This window comes from Odontomachus brunneus, unplaced genomic scaffold (assembly GCF_010583005.1).
Source record: "Odontomachus brunneus isolate Ranch 3 - 2012 unplaced genomic scaffold, Obru_v1 Obru_scaffold_013, whole genome shotgun sequence".
In the NCBI taxonomy this organism is placed as follows: Eukaryota; Metazoa; Arthropoda; class Insecta; order Hymenoptera; family Formicidae; genus Odontomachus; species Odontomachus brunneus.
In genome coordinates, this window is record NW_022639463.1 from 1,676,593 (window position 1) to 1,689,267 (window position 12,675).

The 12,675-nt window shown below is 36.0% G+C and overlaps 1 protein-coding gene across 11 annotated transcripts in view; it reads right to left on the reverse strand.

The window, feature by feature from the left end:
- Positions 1-12,675, reverse strand: part of LOC116840940 (homeotic protein antennapedia) — a 108,856-nt gene that overhangs the window by 58,707 nt on the left and 37,474 nt on the right. For 2 of the 11 annotated variants that reach the window (XM_032808311.1, XM_032808309.1), the window contains exon 2: positions 10,011-10,074. The exons of 3 other annotated variants lie outside the window; for them this stretch is intronic. The gene's annotated coding sequence lies outside the window, so the exon portion shown is untranslated. Of the gene's footprint in view, positions 1-4,041; positions 5,152-10,010; positions 10,075-11,808; positions 12,316-12,675 lie in introns of those variants that run through there. 6 more of the 11 variants (XM_032808313.1, XM_032808302.1, XM_032808310.1 and 3 more) reach the window with 5 other exon arrangements.

The following is a 12,675-nucleotide window of genomic DNA, read 5'->3' on the forward strand; positions in this document are numbered from 1 at the left end:
ATTTATAAACTTTGTAGTCATTGTTTTTACTACAGTTTTCCAATGTTACGTCGATCATATCTTTAATATTGAACGCGCGGTTAACATACGAATTTTACATTAGCAATGGTATCTAATTATATCAGAAATATCAGAAATTGTAAAAGCATTCAATAGACTGTGATCAACTGAAAATCGAATCATATCCTTGCCAGTAGGTAAAAATGTAGTATTTATAAATTTTGTAGTCATTGTTTTTACTACAGTTTTCCGATGTTACGTCGATCATATCTTTAACACTGAACGCGTGGTTAACATACGAATTTTACATTAGCAATGATATCTAATTATATCAGAAATATCAGAAATTGTAAAAGCATTCAATAGGCTGTGATCAACTGAAAATCGAATCATATCCTTGCCAGTAGGTAAAAATGTAGTATTTATAAATTTTGTAGTCATTGTTTTTACTACAGTTTTCCGATGTTACGTCGATCATATCTTTAACACTGAACGCGTGGTTAACATACGAATTTTACATTAGCAATGATATCTAATTATATCAGAAATATCAGAAATTGTAAAAGCATTCAATAGGCTGTGATCAACTGAAAATCGAATCACATCCTCGCCAGTAGGTGTCGAAGTTAGGAGTTAGCAGGATCATTATTTCGGGAGCAACCGCGAGTGAAGGCAACACTTGGTACGTGACTTTCGTAACTTTGCGGAACGGTTGAACGATAAACGGTCCTTTCGCGAGCCGAGAAGTGTGCGCGACGCGCGGTACACGGCGGGCGGTCCCTTCACCTTTGTCACGAACGTATTTGTCGCGGGGCTGGCGCGTGGCACTGTTTATCAATCACCCCGATCGTCCTACTGTTTGGTCCGCGTCCACCGTTCCCGTAATACCAATCAGGACCACAGCTAACGCTGAACCTTTTGCTTCGTGCGCGATCATTTGGGTGGTCCGCTGATCGAGCCAGCAAGGTGCCAGGGTCTATTATTAGCAACGGAGTAGGGTAACGAACACGTGAAGGCACGTCGCCGTGATTTCTCGCCAGGGAACCTCGAGCCGCGCACGCCGAACAGCTTGCATCGGTCGAATATCGATTGGGTGATCCGTCGAGTAACCTGTTTCGTAAGCAGGTGTATGCGCGCTGTTCCATAAGGCCCGTGTGAAGTTTCAGCAACGTATCTTTTGAGGAATTTTAGCTCAAAAGTTTCTCCCTTAACCGGACTCAAAATAGCGCGTATACAGTCCCATAAATTCATTTAAGATTGCTGTATATTAAGTTCTTAGTAAATTTCAACAAATGTACAAGAGAATCTTTATTCAAGGGTCGGATAGATTAAACAAATGGGGGCATCTTTTTAATATATATATAGAATCTTGAGATTAAAAGGATGTGTGAGGTGCAACATTGCAAGCAATGCAATAAATTTCGACTGAAGTCTCAATCAAATTGATTAAAAAATGGAATTGATGTAAAATTGTCCTCAAATATTCTCTTCGAGAAGATCCTCCATCGGCAATTATAGAATCCGAATATGGGAATGGAAAGTATTGCTTCTTGTGTCGTTTTTTATAAATTTTTCCGATGAGAGGAGCAAAGAAGCATGCAATTAGCAAACAACGTTTATTAGTCGTTGTAGTGTGTTCAAGTTTGGTTGATTATAAAATGAGGTCATAAATAATAGGCTAGGGCTGAACATACGAGTCTGGCTGGACAGGTAGTAATACTCCTCGCAAAGGCAGTAACTCATATTTCGCCGAAGGAAATTGTGATGTAACGAGCAAAAACGATCCGGAGTAAAACGTTGGAAAAGGATTAAAATAAAAGGCGGAGATAGACGACGACCAATTAGTCTACATAAGCGTTTGGCGGACGTGCCCGTCTTGGTCTCGAAAACAAAAAAAAAATAAGATATAATCGCACAACGAGAAGGATGCATATCTGTTTTCTCATGCGTCGCGAACTTCCTTTCAAAACACACACAAAACGAACGGCTCATTACTGTTGTGCGCGATGATAAAAACAGAAATTCGTATAATTCTGCTAATTAGCCTGTTAAATCGCGAGAGCCCGAGAGTCTTGGATTTATATTTCGATTAATTGTATATTGCGATATTAGCGGCTTGACAAAATTGCAAATTTTGCATTGACGTGAAACAGGAAACTGCGTACAGCTTGAACCGGTTTTTCGATTCCACGCAGTCAAGATCCCTGGTACATTCAAGCACCACGCGGCAGTTCACGCAATCACATTGCGCAGCAGATCGTAGAATAGATAAATGCGACACTGGCGCGGCTCTCGTGCCGCGGTTTTAACATCTAGCACGAAGAAGTACAGAAACTACGGGTGTTTCGCGCATCGTGTCTAGATCCACATCTTCCCGGCGAGAGAATAGCTTATCTCGAGTTATGCATCGAAGCGTTACGGTGCGACAAGCTACGCCTTGGATGTTCATTACGCGCCTTATATTAAAGTAGATTAAAAGTCGTGCTCAAGATGGAGAATATTACGGTATTATCTTTGCTATCTATCTTCGAGTGAAACAGAAACATATTGCGAGGATACACCTTCTAGGGAAATTATATTTTTTCTTTTCGCCCCGCAGATTGGATTGTATAAATTAAAAAATGACAGATCCCACACAACCAGGTAAATTAGCATCAAGTTTTTTTACATCAAATAAATTACAAAATATACAACTGTATATAATTAGAAATCTCATGTGCTCTTGAAGCAGCGCGCTTTATATTTTTGTATTAAAATTGTGAATTATTTCGACAGGAAACGAGCAAACGCAAGCGAAAAAGCCGCCTAACAATTTCTGCTTAACGCCGCAGGACGCATGACGAAATAAAGAACAACTGAAAAGACTTGAAAAGTGCGACGAGAAGTGGTAAGGCAAGTGGCAGGGGGAAGGGGAGAAGGGGAAGGGGGGAGGAGAGTGTATGTGCCTATTTCAGTTAATAATCCCGTTATTGCCGGCCCGACTTTGCTTCGCGGCGGATAATGGATCGAACCTGAAACTAAATCAGCACGTTGGGGGCGTAAAAGGGGATGGAAGGGGGACTGAAAGGCCGCCTCATCATCCGTCAACTGTCAGACGTCCAACCAATCCTGTACAGCAGAACCGAGCAACGAAGCAACCATTTACAGGGCCCTAAGGATAAATTATGCCTACCCTTCTATCCAACCTTTCTATCCAACCTTGTATCTTTCTTTCTGCCTTTCTCTAACCATTGAACCATTCGGGAACCCTTCCGTTTTCTCAACTATTTCTGCCGTCTCTTATTCGTTAGGGATCGAAAGAAACGTGATGTCGACATCACCACAGTCCGAAACAGCTCATTCCCCTAAACATCTCTATTTTCTCTCTGTGTTACGAAATATGGTCTCAATAGCACCAAAAGACTTGAATCTATCGAACAGTTTTAGCAATCTTTCTTTAGGTCTTTTAGCTCTGCGAATTAAATTTTACAATCTGTATTGGTGTGTATGTGTGTGTGTGTGTACCCCGTTTGCACCAGATTAAGCGTATGAAAATAAAGAAAAATGCAGATGTTTACAAAATAAGTACATACTGCATGACACTGAAAGATTGTTTACACTAATTTATCTAGTTGGCGAATCTGTTGTATGGAGGCAATATAATCAAATAAATCCTTGGTATGCTCATGTAATTTCAAAGATTTTCTATTTCATTGAATTCTTGTAATATAATTTGACAAGATACTTAGTATAACGTTCTGTAAAATATCAATTTAGCATTCATATTTCGATTATCGAAATATGTGGCACTAAAATATGTGACATCAAGAATAAATTATAGTTATTTTTTTAATGATCAAGTACCGAAAAAGTGTCAAATGTCAAAATATGTCAAATGTTAAAATGGAATACACCTTTTTAAAATTTAAAATTTTAAATATTTCTATTATATATGTATCTAATACATTATAAATATTTTTTAGTGAAAATAAATATTATAAAATGTTATGAAAAACAAATTTGTTAGCACATAAAAGTTTTATGAAAACTGAGTCCACTTACCAATCATCTGGCTTTCATTAGCAGTTATTATTTATGACACTACTACTTTTTATGAAACGTTCAATTCACATCGAGACACTCAAGAAAGTTTTTACGTTATTTAACATTTTGAAATGTTTGGTTTTCTCTGTTGTAATAAGCGATTAGAATAACATAGCTCGTAATCCTATCTGTGTGGAGAAACACAAATACACGAGTTAAAAATAAAGTAACAGAATAAATAGTCGATTTAAATATTTATATGTCTATAAAAAGTCAAAATATAGGAAAATAAATTATGTTTATGCATAAAGTAAAAGATCGAATGCGCATAAGAAGCTAATTTTATAAAATGGTGACAATTACAAATATCTTCGAAACATGCACACAGGCTGTTAGTAAAAAAACACCGGAAAAATAAGTACAAAAAAAAAAAGAAGAATTATCACAAAACATTCCGTGCATTATTACTGCGTTATTGGTAAAATCTAAATTATTTGACACTATATTGAGCTTATACCACCAACGTGATTATAATAGAAATAAGTCATCTAAAAAATTCGATTTGTTATAATACGAAAACTAATGCGAGTTCAATTTTGCAGGGACGAAAATGTTACAAGCCAACTGTTGTACTCATAAAACAAAAGTTAGACGTTCGCGGATGGAAACGTGAAGCCCCGCGATTGTTCGGAGTCGTTGGAGGACGAATATTTAACGCGCGGGAATAACGACTTCCGGTATCCGTTGTTAACTTGAAATAGACAATGCGTGAGGCAAGTAGTAGCTAACGATGGCCGAATAACACTCTATTTCGAAAAACTACAAAGGAACCGACATTACGAAGGAGGAACGAGCCGATCGGGTAAGGTAACGGATCGAGACGCGCACAAACACTGCCAGTATTATGAAGTGCGATGTTGATACGATGGCAAGCAGCGCCGCTGAAGGAGGAAGGAGCGCGCGCGGGAAACACACTATGCGCACCTATACGACCTGCCGGATACTGTGGATACGTGTATTTTCTAATGAGAAGGCTAGTCCAAATGACAGTTGTATGAAATCTAGAAATGAACCGTGCTGGAACATTTATTATTTGAGAGTTGATTTGTTAACGTTATAAATAATATATTTGTTAAATCTTATTTTCTGAAAAAGTCTTCATACGTTCCGATCACGTGTTAAAATCATATAATGTGTCGTGTAATGATTTTACGATAATATGTGCAGAAAAGTGTTATCGAGCGTAAGAGCAGGATGAACATAGCAGTGAAATAATTATGACATAAATATCGAAAATCAGCCAGCTTATTTTTCTCTCTGAATAGCCGGACTAAAGCTATTTTCGCGCTTATTACTACTCGACGCTGAATTTCGGCAGGTCCTTCCGTGGCCTCTTAGGGAGAGAGGCGGTAGCCTCGCAATTCTCTCTATAGACTATATATCCGCAATTACTTTGATGGCAAGGAAAGCTTTTAACGTGGCGCACCGTGACGACCGTCGACGAACGAATCAAAGCTAACATGTACGAAGCTACTATCCATGTTGAGGAGGGAAGCCGAAGTAATACCTGGGATGTGGACGTAACGTAATGTATCGCCGCAGGAACAAGCGTGTTACAATGGTAACGCGTTCTGTCACGGTACGTGATATATTGTATGGTGATGTAGACTATACAGAAACGCCTATATGTGTAGTTGTCAGAAAGTAATGGAAAGTACGAGATATCAACGTGATCAACAAAATCAACGTGATTTTTATAATTTTTTACACACATATATATATATATATATATATATATATAATTTAATATATATGTGTATTTATATACGCGGGAAAAGTAACAAAAATATTGTATTAAAAATTAGAATAAAATTTTTGTAATCATAAACCATATAGAATTATGATAAAAAGTATTATATATTTGTTTAAAAATGTTATACACGTTTGGTTTTTTACAATATATAAGTTATTGTAATTACAGTATTAAATTGTAGTAAATCACCAAATTTATTATTTTTATAGTAATTTTATTAGAGAATCTCTATATGGCCCAACTTTACAAAGAATATTATAAAAAGAAATATAATTTTAACATAATTTTTACTATAATATTTTCTGCGTAAATTTAATTTTCTACTGGTAGATTAATATTTTTCAGTAACATGTTGGAATTATATGTTAAATATAAAGAAAATAATAGAGAAACTGATTACTCTTTCTCTCTCTCTTTTAAAAGAACATAACTACAATAAAGATTTTAAATAAACCCAAGAGATATGTAAATCGATGAAAGAATGAGATAAAAGGATTTATAAAGTAACGGAAAAGTAATATTATTGTATGACAACGTTCATTGACATATCACGTAAGCAGAGTAATTTAAACTAGTGCTGGAAAGTCCTTATATAACTCATTCACTAAACTTGACTTCTTCCGATTTTCATTTATCTCGATGAATATAATGTGCCTTGGCAAATATACATTTTAAAACAATAGATAACAATAGATATAGAACACATTTTTTTCTAAAAACTCTAAAAATTTTCCTACCCTATAACATTTTGACGTAAAGTCAGAATTATTTGATTCTTTCAATTTTAGAAGCATTAAAGTTCTGTGAAGTAGACGAGTGTTAGGTTTTTGATCAATGTTACTTTACATTTTTGTTAGATTCTAAATGTTGTTAATATAACTTTGTAGAAGTAAAAATTGTATTATATTTAATTTTTCACAAAGGTTTCAAATAATTAAGTCTACGAAGTTTAAACAATCGATGTTTATGGATTTCCATCCACATTTGCAGATAGAAACTGCCACGTGAAAACGTGTAGTTGATAGTAGCAATTACGAATCGCGTGATTTGTGGCCATAACTCGTCGCGACGGCGGCGTCGTGACGCTCCCAGGTTACCTGCAGGTGGCCGGCACGAAGTTACCTTCGCCTTCAGCACGGCACTGCTTTTTGAATGACGGAATATTACATTGAGTTATATACATCTCGCTCAGAATTAGTGATGCGTTCATCCATACGCTAAACTCCATCAAACATCAAAACCTAGCAATTTAAAGTATAGTTCCCAACTTTGATTTGAAAAACGTTTTATTCGGACTTTCTGAGATATTTGTGTAACATATATATACACACACACACAAGCAATGTGTGCATAGGAGCGAATAAACTGTTATTTCGATTGTGAGGAGAAAAAGAAACACAGACAGAGGAAGATAAGGAGAGAGAAGGGACACGGGGAGAGGAAAAGAGCACGGAAAACATATATTATTACAGATGTATATTTGAGAAAAGTTAAAAATTTAATACGAATTAAAATACGAATTTATACGAGAGTTAATTTGGAGAATCTAAATATTGTGGGATAATTAACGGAGGAAGTAGTACTTCATTATTTTTTTTATCATCTATAGATGATGATTTTAAACACGATTAATTAGACGTGATTAGCGTCGACAATTCATCCGCCGACCATATGTGACGAATTTAGAAAGTCACGAACGGTCTCACGACCGCGATGGCCGGCATTTAATTTATTCGCTACCGTCGAACTCGTTTGGTCACTAATTGAAAAACGGTCACATTAACACAGTGAACGGTTCGCCGCAAGTTGTAATGACGCATCTGCAATAACGACTAAACGAATGTAATATGCGAGAGAGTGCCGGGACACAGATACAAATTATAGAAAGAAGCATTGATAGAACAGAATAAAAGGAAAGAGTAACGAAGAGAATGAACGCGTATCAAAAGGTGCAAAAATTTGAACGACGAACAAATATTAAAAACGAACGACGAATTAAATTTATCGACGAACAATGTAAGGAAAACGGGACTCGATACACTTCGAAGAAACAATCCATAGATTCTACGAATGTGGTAGCAAATGCGAGCCGTGTTACAAATACAGACGATGATTATCAAGCTCTATTTGAAGGGGGAGACAATAATTATAATGATTATATTGGAGTTGGGTAGTCGTGGAATAAATTACAGGTTTCCCTGCTGCGTGTGGTCGACATAGAGAGAAAGAGAGAGAGAGAGGGAGAGAGAGTAACATAGGTTCGTTCGATAGATGTGTATCGCGGTGTTTCATGCGACAGAGAGCGCTACAACAACTGCCGGTGTCTGCAATTTCTTATCGCTAATATGGCTACTATACAAATTCGATTTTTATACACAACCTGAGACTATTTGGAAGCTATGCATTTGCTTCGTAACGAAAGGCAATTCTATAAATAATATGATGATCCCATCGTGTTGACTTTGCTTTTCTGTTAAATTATTTACGATAAAGATAACGTGAATTAACGTCAAGGCAAGTTGAAGTTTCAACTTGAACATTTTTCGTCTGATTTTGACCTTTTAACGTTTCTCTTTTCGTTTCTTTGCTTTTCTTCGCACTCGGATTATAATACTTAATTTTATCGATGCTTCCGTGTTCCCTTGCTCCTTCTATTTCGTCCTTTCCCTTTCTCTCAACCTGCCATTGGAGGCAGGACCGTAATACTACACACAGTTGCCTTCTTCACTTTAAATCTTCTTGCTCTTATCTTCTTTAGCATGCATCCCTCTTCACACTTTCCTTGTTTCTGACACTGTCTTTCTTCTCAGTTTTTTCTTTGCTCTTTTTTCTGAGGTATACCGAGTACCGCGCGATACATACGCGATTCTCTTCTTCTTGTCCTCCTTCTTATCCCTCTCTTCTTACGCTGGTGAAGATTGTCGCGCGATTAGTGTAGGACCCAGTGTCACGTGGAAGATGCATTGCCCTCGTACCTTGGACCGCATTATATGTACCCATGCTGTATGCATATCTACTGCGGCTTATACGGGCACCGTTCACACACGGTAACGCTGTAAGTGTATAATCGACGATCGCATCTGCTTGCACTTTGCATCAGGCCACGGCACCTTGCACGTCGCCAAGAACCGAAGATGTGACATGTACCGTGTAAACTGACGTGATACATCACAATGACATGTGACACTTTTGTGTGCTAGATGTAATAATAGCGCAATTCATCCACATTAAATGTTCCCACAATATCTGATCTATAAATTGTACTATTTGATCTCATTTGCATTTCAAATATTTGTGACAGTATATAATTTCATATTTTTCTCGTCTCTCTCTCTCTTTTTTTTTTTCTATATCGCAGACCGCAAAAAAAAATCCCAAATAACATACATAAAATGTAAAAATACCAACTGTAGAAGCACCGGTGTAACGCACCGAACCGGTGGACCTGACCAGCGGATGATTTATTGTGGCTCGTTACTCGAGCAGCTTTTTACTTTAATCATATTAATGAAGCATTTAATCTCACCGCGTGTTTTACAAACCGCCGGGTGTGTGGGCCTATCCTGATTCCGTTGTTGACGAGAATTTCTCAGTACGCTGCCTTTGTAGAGGCTTCTATCTACTTTTTCTCTTACCCTCCCTTCTCTCTTCCTTTCGTTTTATCTCGACCGTTCCTTACTCATTGCTTTCTTATTTTTTCCTTCTCCTACAGTGTCAGTTAATAACAGCGCTTCGTTTAGGTGCCGTTAACACCACTATTGATATCACTCCCTATTATCATACTCCAGAGCAGTGATACACAGGTACAGATGTTTATGACAGAGGAAATACGATTAATTGCCATACGAGTAAGCTATTATCAATTAATTCAGCAAAAATCTCGTAGGTAGGATTTGCTGAAATATTATAATCCGATGTGATAACTTTTGAAATTATATATGCCGTTCAGTTAATAATATAGATAGAACAATATAAAATTGACTAATAGAGAGTCGACTAGTGAAATTTATAGAAAAATGTCACAAGAAGATGGAAAGTTATATATTTAGTAAAATCACTATATTCTACATTTTTCATTGTTTTTATCTTCATTGTTCTTCATTATTTCATTCGTTCGAGCCATATGAATAGTTAATAATGTTGCTAATAAATACAAATATAGTAAATTGCTTACATTATACCAAGAAAGGAAGATGCGCGAGTGTATGTGACCCACAGAGTGATGCAACATCACTTACCTGAAACAATAAATAACATGTTGTTAGATATAAATTATACATATTTTTATATGTATAGGTAATGCGTTGCTAATATGCGACATACCATTTAACTATGCATGATTTTGCATGATTTTACAGTTTTTACATGAGACGTTCTGTATGACAAGAACGAGTCTACTATTCAATATTGATGACTGTTGCTGTTTACATTACAATAATCTTCCAATTGGAATTTATTTAGTGAACGCATTACAATTTTTAGCTAAGTTTATTTTTAGCTAAGTTATTTTATATATTTACGTGCTTCAGCAACAGGCTCGCTTCTTTCAAACTTTAAACGTTATATTTTTTTATAAAAATTGACGGTTTCGCCTTTTTACTTCGTAAATTCTGTTTCACTAGGCGCTATAAAAACCCTAATACTTATAAAATTTAAAATTATTAAAAACTGTCATTCCTATGTGGTACTATTCATAGTCTGCGCTCTTGGATATAATATCAAGATATTATCTATTCAATGAAATGGCTGCATCTCAAAAATTATATTTTAGATGATAAGTATAAGGTCCAACTGTGAGAGAATATTATCCGTAGAAAATATCTGGATACTCATATATCATATCTTATTATATGAAGAAATTTTAATACGACCTCAACCTCAAATATTATTTTTTCTCTTACAGTAAATTACTGTTTTATATCGTAAATGTCATTATTGCTGAATAACGTTCACAACTTCCTCTTGAATAGTTAATAGTCTTCATGCATGAATATTTAGATATGATACATCTTATTGAATGAGCCGAGTAGCTCTAAATTTAATAAATATATGTAATTAGCTACAAAAAGCTTATAGCTCTTTACATTTCGATGAGCTTTAGAACAAATGAAAATCATGCATACATACACACAGTCACGATTTTTGTCCCTATTCCAAAATATATCGGGAAGAAATACGTACAGTATATAGCGTGTATACGTTACAGTATGTCAGAGATGAGCGCTAATTATAAATAATCATAGTCTGCTTAGTATCATAATTAATAATCAGTAATATCTTTTCAATCAATTTGCACATATAAAAGAGAAAAGAAAGATATGTCATTGTTTTAAGAATATGATAAAATTAATATAAAGTTTAGAGTAACTCTAAAAATGTATATAGGAATTCCTGCTACTTTATAACATTGACGGTATAACATTATTTTCTTATTTGCGAATATGCGCTTCTTGCATTTCTTTTTTAGCTTTACAAGCTATAAACGTTAAGCTTACATTGTATTTTAATCATTGAAGAAAGTCAAATATTTGACCACATATTTGATTTTAAATTGTTCGATGCGTCATATTAACATTTTTATACGTTGATTACATTTTTTTAATATATATATATATCACATTAAAGTATATTTATAGTTTATTAAAGTTTATTAAAGTTTATATAAAATTGTATAACTAAAATTTATTAAAGTTTATATATTTCATCTAGCGCTTAGCTCTTATTGGTCTTTATTATAACGATTTGATTAATAATAAAGTTTGTTTTACTGCGATAATTTCATTAAGAAGAAATATCTTAATGTAGATTATATTATTATATACTAAAAATTATAATTAAAGTTTATTGTTACAGCCTGTAAACGACATAGAAAACATAATGACGAAACAAATTGAAAGTAACGAGATATTAAGTTTGACAGCTACATAAGAAAGTTTTTAACGGATAATCAAGAAATCGTGAAAATCATTTACCGGCCGAATCGAATTGTGTCCATCCAAATGCGCACGCGGTAAGGTCACGTTTCTGGCAGATGACGTCGGTATTCGGAGCACGATTCAGCGTTTTATATTTTCATTGGACGATTCTCAGCACTCGCGTATACTTATATTTATCTTAAAATATCATCCACCGAACACTCCGTCATCTACGAAAATTCACAGAATACACTGACAGTGCGCACAATTCGACACCAAGATGTCAATATTTTCAGTCTCAGTTTGTAGTCACGTTCACTGATTTGAAGTTTCTGATGTACTGCTCCATTTGATGCAACTCAATCGGTAATTATGAAGAAGAATACCAATTTGTGACGTAATGCAGTTCGATTCGATGCGATACCGAGGAAGAGGATGTATGTAGAAGAGTAAAGAGAGAAAGGAAGTAAGAAAAAGAGAGAGAGAGAGAGAAAGGGTGGGGAGAAAGAGAGAGAGCGAAGAAAGGAGCGGCACGAGACAGAGTGGAGACACCACATAAACCTTCCTAACCGCAAGCCGTCACATAAATATAATAGGAAAGGTAAGGCCTCGTGATGGTCGGTCGGCATTGCCCGCCGAACCGTCACGGACTCAGCACATCGTGTAGGAAGGGGGAATTTGTGCGGGGGTAGGGTTAGATGGGTGGATGTGTCAGAGGCAAAGTGGAGGTTGCGCGGGGGCGGTGGCGGCATCGGTGGTCGACTCTCTCTCTCTCTCTCTCTCTCTCTCTCTTGCTCTGTCACTCTCGCTCTTTCGTTTTTCTTCTCTCTCTCTCTCTCTCTCTCTTGCTCTGTCACTCTCGCTCTTTCGTTTTCCTTCTCTCTCTCTCTCTCTCTCTCTCTCTCTCTCTCTCTCTCTCTCTCT